Raw genomic sequence first — 22,542 nt, 5'->3', positions numbered from 1 at the left:
TTAAATGGCCATGGACTAATCACAATTACACTAGTATTGAACAGTATATTAGGTTATATCACTCTGCTAGCTCTGTGCAGGGCACATTATGTAGCTGGTACCTGTGAGGTTGGTACTTAGGTGATGCTACCGGGATGAAGATCGTTCAAGCAGGACTTCAAAAACTGTAAGTGGATCGTCGGGGGTTAGTGTTAAGCTTTTTTTTTTTTTTTAAGGGTTTGGGCAGTGAAAGAGCTAAATGCCCTTTTAAGGGCAATGGCCATACAAATGCCCTTTTCAGGGCAATGGGAGGCTTAGATTTTTTTAGAACTAGGTTTTTTTATTTTGGGGGGTTTGGTTGGGTGGTGGGTTTTATTGTTGGGGGGGGGGGTTTCTTTTACAGGTAAAAGAGCTGATATCTTTTAGGCAATGCCCCACAAAAGGCCCTTTTAAGGGCCATTCATAGTTTATTGTAGGCTAGGGTTTTTTTTTTATTTTGATAGGGCTATTAGATTAGGAGTAATTCTTTTTTATTTTGGATAATTTGTTATTTTCCATAATTTAGTGTTTGTTATTTTTCGTAACTTAGTATTTTTTTGTTTTTGTAATTAGAGACTTTGTCATTTTTAGAGCAGTGTTAGGATTTTTTAAATGTGTAGTGTAGTTTATTTTTAGTTTAATAATTATATCAGTTTGTTTAAACTTAGTTTTTTTTTAATTTGACAGGTAAAGTTTTAGTTTAATTTAAGATAGGGAAATTGTAAAATTTAATATAAAGTTAGGGGGTTGTCAGGTTTATGGATTACTAGTTTAATTTAGTATATTTCGATGTGGGGAGCTTTCGGTTTAGGGGTTAATAGGTTTATTATAGTGGTGGCGGTGTAGGGCTTAATAACTTTAGTATAGTGCAGGCGATGTGGGCAGACGGCAGATTAGGGGTTAATATTTAAATAGTGTTTGCGATGCGGTAGGGCAGCGGTTTAGGGGTTAATAACTTTAGCATAGTGGTGACGATGTCGGGGAGTGGTGGAATAGGGGTTAATACATTTTAATAGTGGCGGCGATGTCGGGAGCGGCAGATTAGGGGTTAATAAATGTATTCATGTTTGCGATGCGGGAGGGCCTTGGTTTAGGGGTTAATAGGTAGTTTATGGGTGTTAGTGTACTTTTTAACACTTTAGTTATGAGTTTTACGCTACAAATCTGTAACCTAAAAATCATAACTACTGACTTTAGATAGCGTTACCGATCTTCTTGTTATAGGGTGCAAGGCTGCTATTTGACTCATAACGCTCAACTCGTAATCTAGCTGTATGTTGGCTAAATCTTAAATGGAAAGAATTTGCCCATTTTAATTGTACATATATAGATAAAAAAAAAAAACGTTTTAGGAAGCTGGAAAGGAACTGTTGCGGGATAAAATTAAAGCCTATCTATGTACTCTTAAAAAGAAACTCAAACAGAAAGAAATTCAAATATCTAACAGTGTGTAAAATAGCTACAACACTTACGTATCCAACCCAAACAAAGAACTCTGGGATAGATATGTGAACCTTAAAACCCAAATGGCTTTATTACTAAAACAAACAACTGTTTAGGAAGATTTACGATTAAGATCTTTATTTAGAGGCTTTAGAGGTAGAGCCTCTAAGTATCTGGCAAGGATTACAAAACAGAGCAAATAACCACATACGTAATTAAATCAGGACAGGAAAGGCTCATAACTAACCTAGAGATACAAAAGATCTTTTTTTAATTTCTTCCAAAACTTATACAAAGCCGAGGTCCAAGATGAAATTCAAAAAACTTGTTTTTGGAACAAATTAAAAATGATCTACATTATCCCAGGAAATAATCTCTCAAATAAATCTCCCTATTACAAGGGAAGAAATCTTTGAAGGGATCACTCGCACCAAACTAAATAAGAAGACGAGAGTGTATCAACCATAAACTCTCCAGTTACGCCGATTTTTGAGAATCCTGATAATGGCCTGGCGTGTAGGACACAGTCCCCTAGACAACCATACACTTTAGCTGAAGCAGCTGTGAGTAATGCTTTCCATGAGGGGAAGATTCAGACTCAAGAGAACCTTAAAAAGTGGGACCACTGGCTATTCTCCTCTTGGTTTAGGATGGCGCAGCTCCACCACTACGTGACCACACGTGGGGGCGCATCTCCCTTTACAAGGGATAAAACACTCGTGGAATCTATTTGCGCGATGGACCAGACGCCGGGACACTTAATTTCCCGCCTATACAAATTACTACTGCTGAGCGGAGAGGAGGCGCTACCCTCCTATGCAGATGCATGGCGAGCGGAATTAGGCTCTGAGATCACTGTAAAAGAATGGCATATGATCTTCAATAAAGCCAAGAGAGTCTCGGTCTCTATGAGACACCAAGAAATGCATTATAAATTTCTGAGCCGATGGTATCTGACACCCCTGAGATTAAATAAAATATACCCGCAATCGAGCAGAGATTGTTGGAGGGGATGTGGAGAGGAAGGATCTATCCTGCATATATGGTGGACTTGCCCACTAATACAGGAGTTTTGGAGAGAGGTGTTTTCGGAGATTGGTAGACTCCTCGGTATCATCCTTCCCCTAAATCCACACTACCTGCTTTACCATTCCCTCCCTAAAATAGTAATGGAGGCGAAAAATAAACTTTTCCTACTGATGCTGAATTGTGCCAAGTTCCAAGTCTAAATGAGTGGAAGCATGGAGTGGGAGATTTGCTTAGTTTGGAGAGGTACCACTACCTCAGAACAGGAAAATTAGAAACGCATGAATACATGAAATTGATATGGGAGGGAAAGGAACTATGACATTCTTAATTAATGAAAATTGATTGTTTGCGACCTCTGAGGCGTCTCCTGGAGGCACACCCTGCTGAGTGGGATTGGAGAGAGTGGGGACACAGAGTGTTAGCAAAATAGCACTAAGGTAAACCTCTCGGCCATAGGCCTTAATATATAATAAAAAGAGGCACACCAGCCATCTCACAAGACCATCTCACCCCACGTATATACAGACTGAGCCATTTGGAGTGATACCCCCCCCCCTTCTCACGTACCTCCCCTCGGCCCTTGAGAAGATAACCCGCTGTATATACACCATCCCCCCTCCCCCTCTTTTTTTTTTTTTTTCTCCCACCCTCTTCTCTTCCTCTCTCTATACCTTGATATCTTTCTTCTCTCTTTCTTTCTACAATTACTCACATACTAGATATGATACAATATCTTAGCAGATTTATAACTGATAGTAAAGCTGTTATATGTGAGTCGCATTATATAATTTTAAGCTGATACATAAAAACAATGAACAGGATGTATATAAAAGGAGAATAACAGAAGGCATATTGTTACTAAGCTGTCATTATAGCAAGACGGATGTAAAATTGTTAACTTGCACTGTATGATAACAAAATGTGTATTTTACTGCCCTTCTTGTTCATTCAATAAAGCTTGTGTTTAAAAAAAAAATAAAAAAATATTCCAGTATTTCTACATAAGATCGATATAAAGCTTTTTAATCAATTATGTATGAATTTCCTATGGAAAGACAATAAATTACGTATCGCGCTAAGTAAGTTAACACAAGCCAGGGAGGCCTCTGGATTAGCCTTCCCAAATATTAAATATAATTTAGTGGCAATATTTAAATTTGCAATCGATTGGCTAACAGAGCAGGAATATGTTAGATTTTTACAATGTGAAGCAGATTTAGTTGCCCCCATTTGATTTAAAAGCTGTCCTACACTGTCCAATAGCTAAATTACCTATTAATGTTTCCGGTCTGTTAACCCTTAAAAATGTAATAGTTGCATGGCAAAAATATTGTAATGAGGTTAATATTAATCCATACTGTACAGCATTTCTCCCAATTATAGGTAACTCAGAATTTAGTACAGGTAATACTTATGTCTTTATAAAATGGAAGGACAAAGGCCTAGTACAGGTCAAACTTATTGCGGTTGACAATACAGTTTGTTCCTTTCATAATCTCTCGACTCGCTTTCAAATAGTCCAAAAGTATTTGTTAGCCTTCTTGCAACTTAGACACTATATTTCTGAACTTAAAATTAAACATAACCCGGATTGGTCCCTTGGTCATCTTCATAATAGGATCAAGTTATTCCAGGACAAACTATATTCTATTTCTCACTTTTATCGTCTACTGAATTCTCATTTAGATATATTACAATGGGAAGGTCTATTATTAAAATGGCAAAAACATTTCCCCCGAAAATTCAGATACAAGATATCCAGAACAGTTTCAAACTGATCCTTAAATCTTGGGTTCCAACTTCTTGGCAGGAATCTCATCTAAAGCTAATCCACCAAACTTATTTTACTCCAGGGATGCTATCCAAATGGTATAAAGGCTCAGTTACTTGCGCAAAGTGTAATTCTGAGCATGAAAATATTATACATTGCTTCTGGTCTTGCCCAATTTTTTTTTTTTTTTTTTATAAAATAATGGTCTCAAATCAACTATTGTCTAAACAAAGTACTCTGTGTGAACTTCATTATCTCCTCGCAACACATCTTTCTAGTAAGCCATTCTGAGATAGGTCACAATACTAATTTAGTCAATATGATTATTTTACTACTTAGGAATTTACTGTTGATGAACTGGAAATCGATTAAAGCGCCCAAATTGGTCCATTTTAAAAACAAGTTTACTACACAACTAATTCTGGAACAGTATGCCTTACAGTGTCCTGATAATAAGCTTTTAAATTGTTTCTTTAGCAAATGGTTACCAGTCATTAAATCCTTACAGAAAGACTCCCAAATTCAGTTAGTACATCCCCTCATTAATACAGAGTATGTTCTTCAGAATATTTATGCAGGTCACTTCTCGTCATTTTAGATCCAATAATGCTCTATTGAGATCTATGCCCACTGGATCAATTTCCCACCCCTCCACCTCCCCGCCACTCAGAGTTTGTTTTTATCTGTAGTGATGGTCCACCCGCCCGCCTCCCCTCATAACCCTCCCACACCACCAACGATCGGCACCACCGCTGGCCCATGGAGAGAGGGCCACAGATTGTCCCTCTCTGCATCGGTTACTCTAGCCGTCTATTTCTGCACTGCCCCACTCATGGGGCATGCAGAAAGAGCGCGATCTCGCTACTTTTAGCGAGATCACGGCATAGAGAAGCCCAAAGTACAGCACTGGTCGTTATGAAGTTAAAGGGACATTCTGGTCAAAATTGAAAATCAGATGAATTCCATCTTTAGATAGAAAGATATTTACAAGTACACATAAATTAGCAAAAATACTTCTAGTAAAATGTATCACTGCTTTAGTGTTAGAATGTTTCTCGGCAGGTGCATTTGAAGCATAGCTAGATATTTTTACTTCCTCAGCATTTTAAATCTGCAGCTGCTCAGAGAACCAGTGGGAGCTTGTATCTTGTCAGTAATGATGCAAATTGAGTAAATATCTGAAGATACAAGCATCTTAGGGTCTCTGAGCAAGTATTGCGTTTAAAATGCTGGTGCACGGAGCATACTTAAGTACACATTTAAAACAGCTATAAGCTTTTATTAGAAACATTTATTTTTGGGGGGGCGGAGCCAGCTTTCACTCAGGCAGGACGCACATTCTCAGAGCTCCTGAAATATCCCACAATTTTAAAGGATTTATTGCAAATTCTATTCATTTTTTGTTACCTCACTATGAAGATTCATGGAGAAGACCATCTCTGAGCTGCGTTGTGGGCATTTTTGCAGTACTGAATACCTGTGCAGACCCCGTTTCTAATTTCCCTGACACACAGCAACATGGCTGCGATCATCCTCAATCAGATATTGGGACTTCTAGAGAGCCACCACGCAGCGCTTCTAAACACAATTGAGGAGGCTTTCAAGCCCCACGATGCCTATATCACCACCCCAGAAATTTTGGCCGAATGCAAGAAAAGCCGCTCAGACATTGCAGATGAGCCGCAACAACCGCCATCTTGGATAGCAGAAGCAGAACACTTCTCACCGCGCCATGGGTTAGAAGGTTTAGAAGAACAGAGAGAAGCCAGCGTGGTGCTATCTATGAGCTCTTTCATTCCACTGCCCCGCATTTGTAAGAGTCCTACCTTACAGATGGACCCAGTCTTAGCAGCCTCGCACCCAGAAGCAAAGACGCGAGAGCAGGGGTGTCTGCAGAAAGACGCTTTGGCTACTACAGCTGCAGATGAGAGGCGGCAGGGATCACAAACAGCGCTGCTCTCCCCTTCCGCAGAAGCGCCTGCTCCTCTTCTGTTTTCTACAAAGTCTCTTATGCCAGCAGTCTGCTTTGAGATGATCCTCAGCAGACCTGTAGTCACCCAGAAGACAGACATACTTGCCCTGCGGACACGGAGGAAGGGTGTGGGCTAGAACTTTGAGCATTGGCTGGATCTTCCGTGCACAGCCACCCTACTCCTTACAGGTTCTGAGCTTGGAGGATTTGTGCAACTTACTAAATATTAACATTTACACATCAAGTTTGCTGCCCATGTTCCTCTAAATGCCAGTTTTGTACACATGTTTACTCCCATGTTATATGTTACAGAAGGCATAGATCTATATATATGTTTATACAAACTGCCCTATTCAGGACTTACCAGATTAATCTAAGACGGCTGTCACTTTCAGTGCTGCTTTAGTTCTTTGCATGCGCTGCATTAGAGACTTCCTACCAGAAAGCTACGAATTCAGTTATCCCATACAATGAGAGACATGTGCAGATTTTGCGATATGTTTAGTCTATGCAGACTCTGATATTTATAATTACTGTTTTAGGGATATGTTTGCAGCAGTTCTTTTGCATTTAATTGTATGCCTACAGCGCAGCACAGTTATGAATTGTAGTATGGAGGGCTGGTTATAGTCTAGCTCATATTTATATATGTCATCTGTCTACTATATCAGTTGGAGTCTATCTTTATGTTAAGGCATATCAAGATAAAAGTCTTTCCAATTTTCACATATGCTTATATGCCTAACATTATATTTTACCTTGCCATGGGACATAGGGCCCGTGTCCACGTGGCAGGGTTGACAATATGATAACTTATTTGAGGTGATATTGGTATTCCATCTGCAACTATTTATCCATAGTACTATGTCTAACTTTTATGAGATCCCCTAGAGATGAGAATTATACTCTTCTCCATATTTATTTCCTCATATCATATAGCAACATATCTAGAGGGAGTTGTGGGCCTCATCGCCAGCGGCCGAGGCGGTGTGGACCTATACCCCTTTTTAATCATGAACAGAGTGTAGTATAATCTTGCCCCCCCCTCCCTATTGTGTGAGCGGAGAAAATAAAACCACATGGTAATAGTTTTCAGGTGACTATGACATCTCCACCCTTCATAATTGAAGCTAATAATGGTATATCCCTAATGCACCAGGGGGCTCCCAAGGCTTGAGAAGAAATCTGGATGACTCTAGTATCTCCCAGTAAATCCCTCATAATAACCCATTTCCTGGTCTGGGTGTATACGTAACCTCTCAATACTGAACAGTTCTTTTTGCTCCCATACACACCTTGATGGAAGGTTTACCCCAGTCAGCAAATCAAGTTACCCACATACATACAAACTCAGCATTTTTAGTCTGTGGGCATCTTACTGAGTGCTCTCCTGATCTATTTCAAGGCATAGAGTATAAACTTACAACTTGCTAGTATGGTTATAGATACACTATGACGCATTGTTTTAATTTTGCAGCTTAACATAGTGCTTCTAGTGTAGGCAGGCCCTGCATTTCTATAATTACCACTTATGCCCTCCCTGTGTACTACATTACGAATAAGACCCATGCACTTCGCCAATTTTGTTAATACAGAATCCATGGCTCCCTTGATCTAGGTGTAATCTTAATCTATTATCTAATTATTATACCAATAACTTAGTACGCTATAATGACCACCTTCTCCCCATAATACCACCTCCCCCCCCCCCCCCACACCATAATATGCCTCCTAATTCAGGAGGACTAACTACGCGGTCTCTCTAACTAATACCGCAACCATCACTACTTTTTTGCTTGCAGTTTTTCATTTTCCCACAGTGTTGACTTTATCCCTCTTTTTTTTAGCATAATCAAAATGATCAGCTTCACTTACAAATTGAGTTAAAAGTTTTAAATCTAACAACTCTCCCAGTCTTAAACCTACTCAATTTAAAGTTCATCCTATTCATACACCTTAAAAATTGTTTTACTGTATTATTAGTTACCAGCTGTAACATCATGAAAATGTAAAATCTGAGGTGAATGTTAAGGGATCCATAAGTGATCTCTCCTATTTTAGGTAGCCTTCTACAAATGTTTATTTTTCCTTTTCATGGTTTGAGGCCCAAGAGAGGCCTCATATTTTTGCAGAGAAGGTTTCGATTATCATTGGCATCTACCTACTTTGTCTTTCAATAGAACAATTGATATTATTAACCTTGGTTTTTGCAGCCTATAATGTATACTATATAAGATACCTTGTTATTGTTTCTCTTTGCAGGTGACTGTAAATTGCTCAATTGTTTGACTTGTTTGCCGACATTTTTCCCTCAATAAAAATATTTAAAAAAAAAAAAAAAACGAAACATTTATTTTTGTATATTGCAAAACTGCTTCTATTCAAAATGAAAATGCACCAGTGTGAATTAAAATTTAGGCTGGAATGTCCCTTTAATTTTTTTTACCATTGAGCGTTTTAAAACCTGTTAACCGATTGCTGTTAAATGAAATTAAGGTCTCAACATGAACCGATTTTTGATTTATACAACTTCCTTTATGAATTGTAAAAATAGCATATGTAGTATATCTGATCAAATGTTCTTGTTCCCTATGTTTCATTGTGTGAACTAAAGAACAAAAATGCAAAATACTGAAGGAGATAGGTTTATCATTTTAGGATTAAAACACAATAGCACATGTAACGGGCAATAATAGGATGGAAACATTTGTGATACATACAGTAAACAAAAGTGAAGGGTATCCATAAGAAAATTCATTCACCAACTTTGTTATAGAAGCTACTTAAAAACAGGTGACGTGTGTTTTTATGGAACATTTTTAAACTTTACAGAAAAGTGTGTTTTTTTTAATGGAGATCTCGATTGTATTTTAGATCTTGCAATACAACATTTGACCACATGATGTCAGGAGTGTGCAATCAATGAAAAATTTGAGAATTTGGGCACAATTTTGCCTTACCAATACAGGGATAGATTATGAATGGAGCGCTATCGTTAGCGAGTGGAGCACACGATCGCAAGATTGCAGTGTTTTTTACTTTTTAATCCATATTACAAGTGGCGCTCTGTTTAAATTACCGCAAATTAGTATACACAAACTCAAGGTAATTTATGCCTCTCATATTTTCTATGGGCGGCATTGAGCAGCAATGTCTGCTCATATTATAAGTTGAAAGTAAATGTGATTGCGTGAATGCAATTACATTAAACGCTCAAACTTTTAACTCAACCTGAAAGTTTGTGTAAGAAGTTTGGCAGGTGAACACAGTTGCACTTAACAACCCTTAACTCCTAAACTGACAAACACCCACTTCGCAAACTACCCCTTAACACTATTTACCCTAAACTGCCAGCCACATAGCCCACCCCGAAGTACCCAACTATAATATTAACCCCTAAATCGCCATAATCCTCATTGCAAAGTACACACTAACATCTAAACCACCTAACCTAACACTCCCTTAGTTAAACAAAAAAAAAAAAACTACCATTACAGAACAAAAAAAAAAAATAGAAAACAGTTATGCCTATTCTAAAACTAAAGCCCCACTTAAAAATAAAAACCCACCCACCCAAAATAAAAACCCTACACTAACAGTAAAATAACTTTAGGGCAATGCCCTACAAAAAGTCCTTCTAAGGGCTATTGCTATAGTTTATTTTAGTTATATGATTATAGGGTTTTTTTTGTTTTTTGTTTTTAAGTGGGGCTTTAGTTTTAGAATAGACAGGTTTGTTTTTGTAATGGTAGCTTTTTATGTATTTTTTTTTCATGTAATCTTAGTTTTTTGCAACTTAGGGGGTGTTGGGTTAAGGGGGGTTAGCTGGTTACAGGGTTTAGATGTTAGTGGGTACTTTGCGATGGCGTTGTGGCAGTTTAGGGGTACTTTACGATGTGGCGGCTTAGGGGTTAAAAGTGTAGTGGGTTACTTTGTGGTGGCGTTTACAGGTTATTAGATTAGGGAGCTTATAGTGATTCGGGTTTTCTCGCTCCATTGAAGTCTATAGGGAGTATTTTAACATGGTCACGATATTCTAACTTTGCACACAAGCAAAAAACAAAACAAAGAAAACTCTTTACTTTTAACTTGTAATACGCGCGCTACACAACAGGCACAAATACACACACATCTATATATATTTATTTAATACACACACACTTTAGGTTCTGTCATTCTTCCATTTTAAATGGAGGACAGTAAAGTACTATTGTCTAATTTTCTTAATTCTCTTAGTGTCCTTATTTGAAAAGCATAACTAGAAGCAACAGACAACTGGGAGCAAGTTGTGGATTGGTGGTTGCACATATATGCCTCGTCATTGGCTCGCCAGATATGTTCAGCTAGCTCCCAGTCGTGTTTCCTACTTTCTTCTAATTCACTTTCTATTTTTTGTATTTTTGGTGTGCAAAAGCTTTTGAAATGTAACTTTTTTTGTACGTAATAAATGTATTCTGTTTGAGCAACACACTTCTATTTTCTTTATAGCACAAAAGTAGATAATGTGGCATAAAGTGCTGCAGTGCAGAGTTTAAAGTGCTGCACATACCAGGGCCGTGCACGTGCAGATAACGTATTGCTGTACTAATGTTGCTGAAAAATATTGGGCACCATAGGAAAGCTGTTAGCACAATACAGAATTGTTAGAAGCTATGCAATAAAGAGGTTTCCCTCTCATGGCTGCAGTGCAATACGGTGTGAAAAGAGGTCATACCCAGTATTTGTTGTGAGGGTGAAGCTTCGCTGGTGTCCGTCCGGCTGCTGAGATGCGACAGTCTACTTAGAGCTAGAAGTGCTTTGCCAGTTCTCTGCCATAGAAAGGAAAAAAAAACGATAAAATTAAAGATTTAAAAAAGGAAACAAATGGGTAATGAAGTCTATACACACTGTAGTTAACGGAATTCCTCATTATGAAAGGTTTACAAACCTGCCACTTCTGCCTGGCAACAAACTTCCTCATACGTTCCTTGTTAAGGGCCTTAATGTTGGTGGCTTCTTGATCTTTAAGCCATGGGTGCTCTAGTGCTTGGTTTGCAGTAAGACGGGATCTGCAAAAAGAAAATATGGATATTTTGTGAGGCCGACCCCCACTCCCAGTTGTATGCTTTTTGTCTCACTATTTACAAAGACTTTTCACTTGAATTCAAATGGAGCGTCCCTTGTTACTACCTCTTGTCCTTCTGCAGCAGCCGGTCAATAAAGTCCTTGGCCTGCTTAGACAGAATAGCCTCCGTCTCCTCATCAAACTCCCAGAGGCCAGATGTGATATTCTGAAGAGTCTCCCTATCATTGGAGCCCTGGAAAGGAGATTCCCCACTCACCCTGTAGAAAGACAGAATGAGAGAAAATAAGGGGTTAAAGGAGAGAAGAGGAAATAAACAGAGGGGGGGGGGGGAGTACAGAGCTATGAGACAACAAAACATAAAATCAAGGGGAACTGTGCTCTATAGAATGGGGTTATCACACGACGACTCCTCTGTAGATCACTACTGAGAGAGAGGAGGAAGGGTTATAAGTAGCAAGAGAGATGATAATGGGATAGGAAGGAGTAGAGATGGGGTGAGCACACACTAGCCTGCCTATGTTGCAATGTGGCTTACAGAATGTAGCAGATAACTCCTAGGCTCCACATGTCAGTTGTAAACCAGACTGGCTCAAAGGCGATGACCTCAGGAGCCACAAACTCAGCTGTGCCTTGTAAGACCTTCATTGGAACCCTTGGATCTGTCAGGAAAGAGGCAACAAAAGGGAAATTGGGAGAATAAATACACTACTTGTTAATTTGGTTCCCCAGGCCATCCTTACATTACAAGACTCTGCTTGGACTAGCAGGTTCTCAGCAGCAAAAGATTCTAAAATGGAAGGCCTGTTATGTTACTGAAGTATCCGTGTCTCTGCAGAGCTTTTCTTTAATGTAATGATCAGTGCACTTCAAATGTCATGTTCCTTTAAGCATATTGGGATACAGTATCGCAATAAACCCCTGTAACCCCCCTTGGCATGATCTTGTACTACTAGAATAAAATCTTTCCTTCTTTCTGTAATCAGCAGTTTGTATGAAATTATCTCAAAACACTACTTTTCTTCCCAACCACAAAAAACAAACAAATATACATACATACATACATACATAGCCCAGAGGGAAGATGTTGCTAGTCTACTCAGTGATAGCTTACTCGTCTGAGACTAGTGGCAATTTATATTAAAAGGGACAGTCAAATCTAAAATAAAACTTTCATGATTCAAATAGGGCATGTCATTTTAAACAACTTTCCAATTTACTTTTATCCCCAATTTTGCTTTGTTTGATTGGTATTCTTAGTTGAAAGCTAAAGCTAGGTAGGCTCATATGCTAATTTCTTAGCCCTTGAAGGCCGCCTCTTATCTGAATGCATGTCGACAGTTTTTCACCACTAGAGGGCGTTAGTTCATGTATGCCATATAGATAACATTGTGGAACGTGAAGTTGCCTAGGAGTCAACACTGATTGGCTACAATGCAAGTCTGTCAAAAGAACTGAAATAAGGGAGCAATCTGCAGAGGCTTAGATACAAGGTAATCACAAAGGTAAAAAGTGTATTACTACAACTGTGTTGGTTACGCAAAACTGGGGAATGGGTAATAAATAGGGTGACCCTATTGCTGCTTTAAAAAGGGACATATGAAAAATAAATGTCAGGCCTGTTTTCACGGCTGTTAAAAGAAAGGTTTTGTATAAGAACCCTGACGTGTTTTTCATATGTGTCCCTTTTTAAAACGGCAATATTGTCACCCTAGTAATAAAGGGATCTGGTTATCTATCTTTTTAAACAACAAAAATTCTGGTGTTTACTGTCCCTTTAAACTCCCATACAGAGGAATGATATTGCCTCATGATAATAAAACAAAATTATAGCAGAAGGTAACGTCAACTAGTTGGAGTTATTTTATCATGAAATTACATGGCAATTTTTAAATTCTTATCATTTGCTGTAAAAGTTAATCATGTAAAAGGTCACACACTTCAGTAGAGCTGGGAACAAAAAAATAAATAAATAACCAGGTATGAAGACACAAAGCTACTTGGTAAGTAGAAAAAAAAAAAAAAAAAGTTATGAATATGCCCATTGTTAAAGATGAGCAAATGCCTCATGTTCTTAATCATCTACTGTGGAAAATTGCAGCCCTGTTTTGGAAGTATTAATGCCAGGTAACTTAACCATAGTCATGTTGTAATGGGCATTAACAAAGCTCGATTATGGATAGGAAATAAAATGTTCAGAAATTATTTTGCATGGATTTTAATGTTGTTTAACTCTATGGGTAGTGGGGGGGGGGGGGAATAATCAGAGAATGATGAGCATCTTACAGAATTAAGAAACAATCTTACACATTGTTAGTCATCATCATCATTTACATTTGTCACAACAGGGTTAAGAGATACTAAAGGGAACGTCCCTTAAAGGGGCAGTAAACCTACACAATGTTATATAATTCTGCACAGTGACAATATTACTTTATGAATGTATGCAGCAAACGCAACATTGCTGCTATACCCGAGTGACGTTTGGAACACGTTGCATTCGAACAAGATAATTTTGCCAGTGTTTTTGTTAAAAGTAGCCTTCATGCAATATAGAAAGAATACATTTCTCAAACCAAAAATTAGATATATTCTAAGTTTTCCCTATACTGATACAAGCTATTTGGCTTCTGTTTGCTCTTTCAAGCATGTGGCCACTTGAGGGTAGTGCAAAAAATAGACCGTTTTTTTGTTGTTTTTTTAACAATCTACTACCTCAAAATGTATCAATTATACTGTATGATCATACAAGTCTAGTACATAATTACTTATATAGACAGGAAATAACGGATTTGTTCCTTAATGGCATAAGTCACACATCATGCCTGGATCTATGTATGTAGAGATACATAAAAGCAATTTGAATAATGTGAATACCTTTTTTAAAAAAGGTTGTTATTTCATAATATACTTGCATTTGCAAAAAACTTGGCTAGTAAATTATTTGCTTTATTGATTACTTCACTTTTCATCAAATTAAAAAGTTAAAACATTTAAAATAGTACAGGTGTTTTAACTATTTTAATTTTATGGTTCCTTTTGTATGTATGTAATTTATTAATAAAAGTTGTTCATGGACACAGTGTGAGATTGATTTACTTTTGGAGCAGGCGGCATTAAAGGGACAGTCAACCATAGAATTGTTATTGTTTTAAAAGATAGATAATCCCTTTATTACCCATTCCCCAGTTTTGCATAACCAACACAGTTATATTAATATACTTTTTACCTTTGTGATTACCTTGTATCTAGGAACCTTCTTCCAGCCCCTGATCACATGACTGTAACTGTTTATTATCTATTGTCTTAAATTTAGCATTGTATTGTGCTAGATCTTAAATAACTTTCTGTGCCTGAACACAGTGTTATCTATATGGCCCACGTGTACTTTCTGTCTCTGTGTTGAAAAGAGATTTAAAAAGCTTGTGATAAGAGGCAGCCCTCAAAGGCTTAGAAATTAGCATATGAACCTACCTATGTTTAGTTTAAACTAAGAATACCAAGAGAAAAAAAGCAAATTTGATGATAAAAGTAAATTGGAAAGTCAATTAAAATTAAAAGTCCTATCTGAATAATGAAAGTTTAATTTATACTTGACTGTCCCTTTAAAGGGACTTTATACACTCGTTTTTTCTTTGCATAAATGTTTTGTAGATCTATTCATATAGCCCATAAAGAAGTTGTTTTTAAAAAAAATGTATAATTTTTCTCATTTTTAAATAACATTGCTCTGACTTTCAGACTCCTAACCAAGCCCCAAAGTTTTAGGAGAATACCGACGTATACCTACTCCAGCTTGCTCCTGTTTGTGTAAAGGGTCTTTTTATATGCCAAGGAAGTGGGGGGGGGGGATGTCTGCTATTTTCCACTTGCAGTGGGTGCTCCAGTAACCTTTTAAACAAAGCTAAACTGGAAGCTTCTAAGTAAGTTTTTAAATGGTTTTATACTGGATTTTTATATCAGTATCTGTGCATATTATTCTTTATAGTATTGTCTATTACATGCAGTTATATGAACATTGGTGTATACTGTCCCTTTAAGTTAACTTGGAGATTTAGAGGTCCTAGTCGGCAATATAACACCCTTTGTTGTGATAGCCATTTGTGTATATAGGATAGATCTGTTTATTCAACATGTATAACAAGAAAGACCAGTGTGAGGAGATGAGGAGTGAAGCGAAATAAAGAGTAAAAGTAGTATAAAATACACAAAATTAGTCCCAACAGGTATGACAAAAAGTGTTTCATGCCCCAAACTTTGGCACTCTGTCATGGTACAGATGCTCTCTACAGTTCAATATTTATATTGCAATCGTCACCCAAGATTTGAATATGAATTAATAATTTCCCTAAATTGGAATAAAAGTAGAATACATTTTTAAAGTACAGACTAATAAGGATTTTTTTTTTATTCTGATGTGGTGAATGTGAAGTAAGTAGTGTGTATGTATAAGTAGTGTGTATATATAAAATACCGTCCAACTAGCTGTGTTACCCTCCTAGGGACATCCGTCTGGGTGCAGAAATGCAAAGTATAATCATCCAAAGTAAAAAGCACTCTCAGGTTTTTTTTACAAAGTGAAACAAAATCTTGTTTATTGATGAAACGTTTTCAGGGATATCTCAGGGGGAAGATATCCCTGAAAACGTTTCATCAATAAACAAGATTTTGTTTCACTTTGTAAAAAGACCTGAGAGTGCATTTTACTTTGGATGAGATATAGATAGATATATATATATATATATATATATATATATATATATATATATATATATATATATATATATATATATATATATATATATATATATATAGATATATAATAAAATAAAATGGGGATGGTGAATGGAAATGTGAATTATATGTGTGTAAAATAAATTCAGGTGGAAAAAAAAAAAATTGCGTTTATGAACGCAATGAGATATTAAAAAGGGACATTATACACTAATTTTTTCTTTGCATAAATGTTTTGTAGAGTATTTATATAGCCTATATTTTTTTTTTTTTTTTAAATGTATAGTTTTGCTTATTTTTAAATAACATTGCTCTGATTTTCAGACTCCTAACCAAGCCCCAAAGTTTTAGGAGAATACCGTCAGGGTCTTTTCATATGCAAAAGGCGGCAGAGGGGGGGGGGAAGGGTCTTATTTCCCATGCTGAGCTATCTAATGCACTAGCACTGTCTGTCTGTTGTGAAAGATTTAAAAGGCTATTAAAAGCACTGAGATAAGGGGCAGCTTGCAGAGCCTTAGAAACAGACAAAAGTAGAGTATATTAATACAACAATGTTGGCTTTACAAAGCTGGGGAATGGGTAGTAAGAGTTTTATCTTTTAATAATAATAATTTTTATTATTATGATCATCTCAAGTAAAAACAAAACAAAAAAAACTGTTCCTTTAAGAAGGACATCAAAAAATGAAAAAGCAGTATGTGAACACTCAGATGTAAACTGTGGAACAAATGAATAACAATGATAAAAATGTACAAAGTCTTGAAGCTTAATTTCCTCTCCAAATAATCAGAATATCAATATATCTGAAATACGATGTTATGATATATATAAGAATTTTTGCAAATACTCTGATTAAGTTGACATTGCATCAGTTGTTTTTAGAGCTGAGCAGTTAAAGGGACATAATACTTATATGCTAAATCACATGAAACTGATGCAGTATAACACTAAAAAGCTTACAGGAAAATATCACCTGAGCATCTCTATGTAAAAAAGGAAGATATCTTACCTCACAATTTCCTTAGCTCACCAGAGTAAGTTCTGTGTAAAAAGTTATACTCAGCAGCTGTCCAGCTGCAGGTAAAAAAAAAATTAAAAAAAAAATTAAGAAATGAACAGCAGCCAATCAGCATCAACCGTCCTGAGGTCCTGAACTGTTTTACTGTGATCTCATGAGATTTCATAGTAAACTTCTGCAAACTGAATAGGGAAATAAGATGAGTGTGCACGAAGCTCGCTCCTTTGCCTGTCCTGGGACAGACATACTGATTTGCTGCTTAGAAGTCCTTTGCAATGGGATGTGGCTACAAAGGAATTTTTGAGTTAAAATATATATATATATCTTTCTTTTTTACATAGAGATGTTCAGGTGATATTTATAGGTCAGCTTTTTACAGCTATAATGCATCACTTTCAAGTGTTTCAACATTTGGATATCATGGCCCTTTAACATAAGGGTTTTACGACAAACTATTAACATATGAACAATGCACAATATGCTCTGAGAACAAATTGTGGCTCTTCACGAACTATACAATACTTTTGTTATACTTCATACTAAGCCACACGAACATAGCATAAACGACACTTGTTACAAAGTTAGAACAGTTTCACTATCTGAGTCAAACCTTTCAGCTAGTTGCGGTATATACTCTAACCACTCTTTCCTTCAGCCACATAATGTTCATGTTATGCAGTTTTCTTGCTTGAATAGGATTATATTATTCTTACCCAGCTCCTTTGCTAGTCCAAAATCGATTATTTTAATCTGGCTGCTGGTCTTGCTGATGCAGACAATATTTTCTGGTTTGAGGTCTAGGTGCACAATGCTGTGCTGGTGCATGTACTCCAACCCAGCCAGCATCTGAGACATATACTGAGCACATGTGATCTCTGTGTGGTCAAAATCATCTGCCACTATCCTTTCAAACAGCTCTCCACCAGCAACACTGAGAAATAGACAGAAAATGGAAATTGAAGTGTTGCAGGAATAAATCAGTGAAGAGAAATTAAATGTGGAGTTGAGGATGAATCAAGTCAATGCTATAAAGGGGTACAAATAAGGAAAAATAACAGAAGGGCATTGAGATGGGGAAATAGTGATATATAGATGGAGAATTGGGAACATTGCATGTGAGAGTTGGCCCTTGGTAGGATGAAGTGTTTGTTGACTGAGAGGGCATGTGAGAAAGGATATAGTAGAGAGACTCATTACTCACTATTCCAGCACAAGGACCAGTCGTCCAGGTTCCTGGTGAGCAGCCAAACATTGTACCAGTTTGGGGTGATTGAGTTTGTTCATTAGCTCCACCTCTGCTCGAGCTGCCTCTCTCTCTTTTTGTGTCCGAGTCTTAAAGAATTTCCCAGCACGCATTTTGCCAGTGGATCTCTCTTGCAGTTTGAACACCTGACCAAACTTGCCACTGAAAGTGAACAGGAATGCATGTTAGAAAGATTAAAAAATTAAATGAAAATGGAGACTGGAGGGAGGAAAAAAAAAAAAATACATAAAAGTTGCAATTTAAAATTGTGTGATAAATTTTGGCATAGGGGGAGGGAAGAGTGGGAGTAGAGGATCATGGGTAATTCAATCATCTATGTACTACTTTTCACAACAGTTTCTCAGAGAACACATTCAGCGAAACCATTTACTAATATAGCTACTTGAAGCACAAAGAAAAATGGTTTCAAATAGTTCTCTTTTATTCTAACTTACTCACTGCAAAACAAACCCCATACAGCCTGTGTTATCTATAAAGATATCACTGTTCCTAAATCCTTTGTCCCCATCATGACCAGACACTTACACTCCTAGCTTCTCCAGCTGAATATACAGGTCAGATAATTTCTCCATGGTGTTGATAGTTACATGTGTGTGACTAACGGGCACTTCAGGTTCCTCATCTGCTGAAGGAATAAATTGATCACACAGCAGAAGGTATAGAAGTACTAACAAGACGCATTAAAATATATATATATATTATAATTAAGCAACTGCTAATGCTTTCCTGCAACACCAGGCACCTTTTTGGCACTTGGACTTGGCTGCCATTATCCTTTAAAATACATGAAACCCAAAATGTCATGAGTCAGACAGAGCATAACATTTGAAAACATTCCAACTTACTTCCATTATCAATTTTACTTCATTCTCTTGGTATCCTTAGTTGAAAGAACAGCAATGCACTACTGGGAGCTAGCTGAACATAGCCCATTGACAAGAGGAATATACAGTGGGTATAAAAAGTCTACACACCCCTGTTAAAATGTCAGGTTTCTGTGATGTAAAAAAAATGAGACAAAGATAAATCATTTCAGAACTTTTTCCACCTTTAGTGTGAACTATAAACTGTACAACTCAATTGAAAAACAAACTGAAATCTTTTAGGTAAAGGGAAATAAACTAAAATAATATGGTTGCAGAAGTGTGAACACCCTTAAACGAATACTTTATTGAAGCACCTTTTGATTTTATTACAGCACTCAGTCTTTTTGGGTATCAGTTTTTCAGCATGGCACATCTTGACTTGGCAAGATTTGCCCACTCTTCTTTGCAAAAACACTCTAAATCTGTCAGAATGCGAGGGCATCTCCTGTAGGGATGGGCGAATGTTTCTAAAAATTTTAAATTTAAAACTAATTTTGATAATTTCTTTGTTCGAATTTCGAATGTTTATATAACATTCTAATATTCTATTTTCGAATTTTCGTTTTCGAATTTTTCAATAAAATTTGAAAATATTCGTTGGAATAATAGAATGTTTAGCTATGTATTCATTCAATTTCAAAAAGTAATATTCAAATTTGAATGTGACATTCAAATTCGAAATAGTATTTCTAGTCTACAACTGTTTAATAAATGTAATATTCAAATTCGAATGTCACATTCGAATTTGAAATAGTATTTCTAGTCTAATACTGTGTTTTAAATGTAATATTCGAATTTGAATGTGACATTCAAATTCGAAATAGTATTTCTAGTTTACAACTGTTTAATAAATGTGATATTTGATTCGAAAGTGACATTCAAATCGAATGTGACATTCAAATTCGAAATAGTGTTTTATAAATGTAATGTTCGAATTCGAAAGTGACATTCGAAAACTGTAAATAACATTCCAAAATTGAATTTTAAAGAATATTCGTTCTTATCAACATTCTATTATGTAAATCGAATTTCTACAATAACATTCGCTCTAACATTCAAATTTGAATATAAACACATTCGCCCATCCCTAATCTCCTGTGCACAGCCCTCTTCAGATCACCCCACAGATTTTAAATTGGATTCAGGTCTGGGCTCTGGCTGCGCCATGCTAAAAATTTAATCTTCTTCTGGTGAAGCCATTCCTTTGTTGAGGTTGGATGTATGCTTTGGGTCGTTGTCATGCTGAAAGATGAAGTTCCTCTTCATGTTCAGCTTTCTAGCAGAAGCCTGAAGGTTTTGTGCCAATATTGTCTGGTTTTTGGAACTGTTCATTATTCCCTCTACCTTGACTAAGGCCCCAGTTCCAGCTGAAGAAAAAAACAGCCCCAAAGCATGATGCTGACCCCACCATGCTTCACTGTGGGTATGGTGTTCTTTTGGTGATGTGCAGTGTTGTTTTTGCGCCAAACATATCTTTTGGAATTATGGCCAAAAAGTTCAACTTTGGTTTCATCAGACCAGAACACCTTTTGCAACATGCTTTTGGGAAACTTCAGATGTGTTTTTGCAAAATTTAGCCGGGCTTGGATGTTTGTTTGTTTTTGTAAGAAAAGGCTTCCGTCTTGCCACTCTACCCCATAGCCCAGACAAATGACGAATGCGGGCAATTGTTGTCACATGTACCACACAGCCAGTACTTGCCAGATATTCCTGCAGCTCCTTTAATGTTGCTGTAGGCCTCTTGGCAGCCTCCCAGACCAGTTTTCTTCTCGTCTTTTCATCAATTTGGGAGGGACATCCAGTTCTTGGTAATGTCACTAGTGCACCATATTTTCTTCACTTGATGATGACTGTCTTCACTGTGTTCCATGGTATATCTAATGCCTTGGAAATTATTTTGTACCCTTCTCCTGACTGATACCTTTTAACAATGAGATCCCTCTGATGCTTTAGAAGCTCTCTGCGGACCATGGCTTTTGCTGTTGGATGCGACTAACAAAATGTCAGGAAAGACCTACTAGAACAGCTGAACTTTATTTGGGGTTAATCAGGGGTACTTTAAAATGATGACAGGTGTGTACTGACTCCTATTTAACATGATTTTGAATTTGATTGCTTAATTCTGAACACAGCTACATCCCCAGTTATAAAAGGGTGTTCACACTCATGCAACCATATTTTATTTCAATTGAGTTGTACAGTTTTTAGGTCACATTAAAGGTGGAAAAAGTTCTAAAATGATTCATCTCTGTCTCATTTTTTTACATCACAGAAACCTGACATTTTAACAGGGGTGTGTAGACTTTTTATATCCACTGTATGTGCAGCCACCTATCAGCAGCTAGGTCCCAGTAGTACCTTTGCTACTCCTGAGTTTACTTCCATGCTTTCTGTCATCTGAATCATGAAAGTTTAATTTTTGACTTTACTGTCCCTTTAATGATTAGTAAAATAATCACTTTAAAAAAGGTTGCTATTAGCTATCTCCATTCTCATTTACAGTGCTATTTCATGTTCTGCATTCCTTTGTTTGCAGCTGGTATATTTATCCCATGCTTTAACAAAACAAACTATGCTTACCTTATAAATTAATTTATTTCATGATGGTGAGAGTCCAGGAGTCATCACGATATTCCCCTCCTGATCACTAGGAGGCGGCAAAGGATACCAACACCTTTAACTCCCTCCCATTTTCCATGAATCTCTGTCACATAAAGCTAAGTAGGAAAAGAGAAAAGCAGGGATGTGCAAACCAGGTACTACCACCACATGAACAAAAAAGGGCAGGTTTGTGGACTCTAACCATCATTAAACGAATGGATTTCTGTGGACTCTAACCATCATTAAACGAATGGATTTCTGTGGACTCTAACCATCATTAAATAAATGGATTTCTATCAGGTAAGCACACATTTGGTTTCTTTACATCAGATGGTGAGAGTCCACGAGTCATCACGTGTGAGAATCAATACCCAGTACATGTAATCCACAAGACCACCATGAATAGGGGGGACAAGTAGTGAAGGAAGGACGTTACTATTCAGGTGCTATGGCCTGCAAGAACTTTCCTGTCAAAGGCAGTCTCAGAAGAAGCATAAACAAAGTGATAAAACTGCCTCACAAATCTGATCAAAAATACCATCATTATGAAAGGCCCAAGAAGTGGCCAGAGGTGGACCTACCAGTGGTGCAGGCGGAGCCACTGCACCAGGGCCAGAGGGCTGGAAGGGGCCCACAGAGAGTTCTGTCATTAGCAGCTGTGATATTAAGCAAGCTTACCTTACCTAAGCTTGCTTAATATTACAGCTGCTAATGATAGAGATGTACTGCAGGGGAAGAAGTTAGAAGTTTAGTGAGTTGCACTG

This window comes from Bombina bombina, chromosome 1 (assembly GCF_027579735.1).
Source record: "Bombina bombina isolate aBomBom1 chromosome 1, aBomBom1.pri, whole genome shotgun sequence".
Classification (NCBI taxonomy): domain Eukaryota; kingdom Metazoa; phylum Chordata; class Amphibia; order Anura; family Bombinatoridae; genus Bombina; species Bombina bombina.
The sequence above is the reverse complement of the archived record's forward strand: the minus strand, read 5'-3'. Positions refer to the sequence as shown.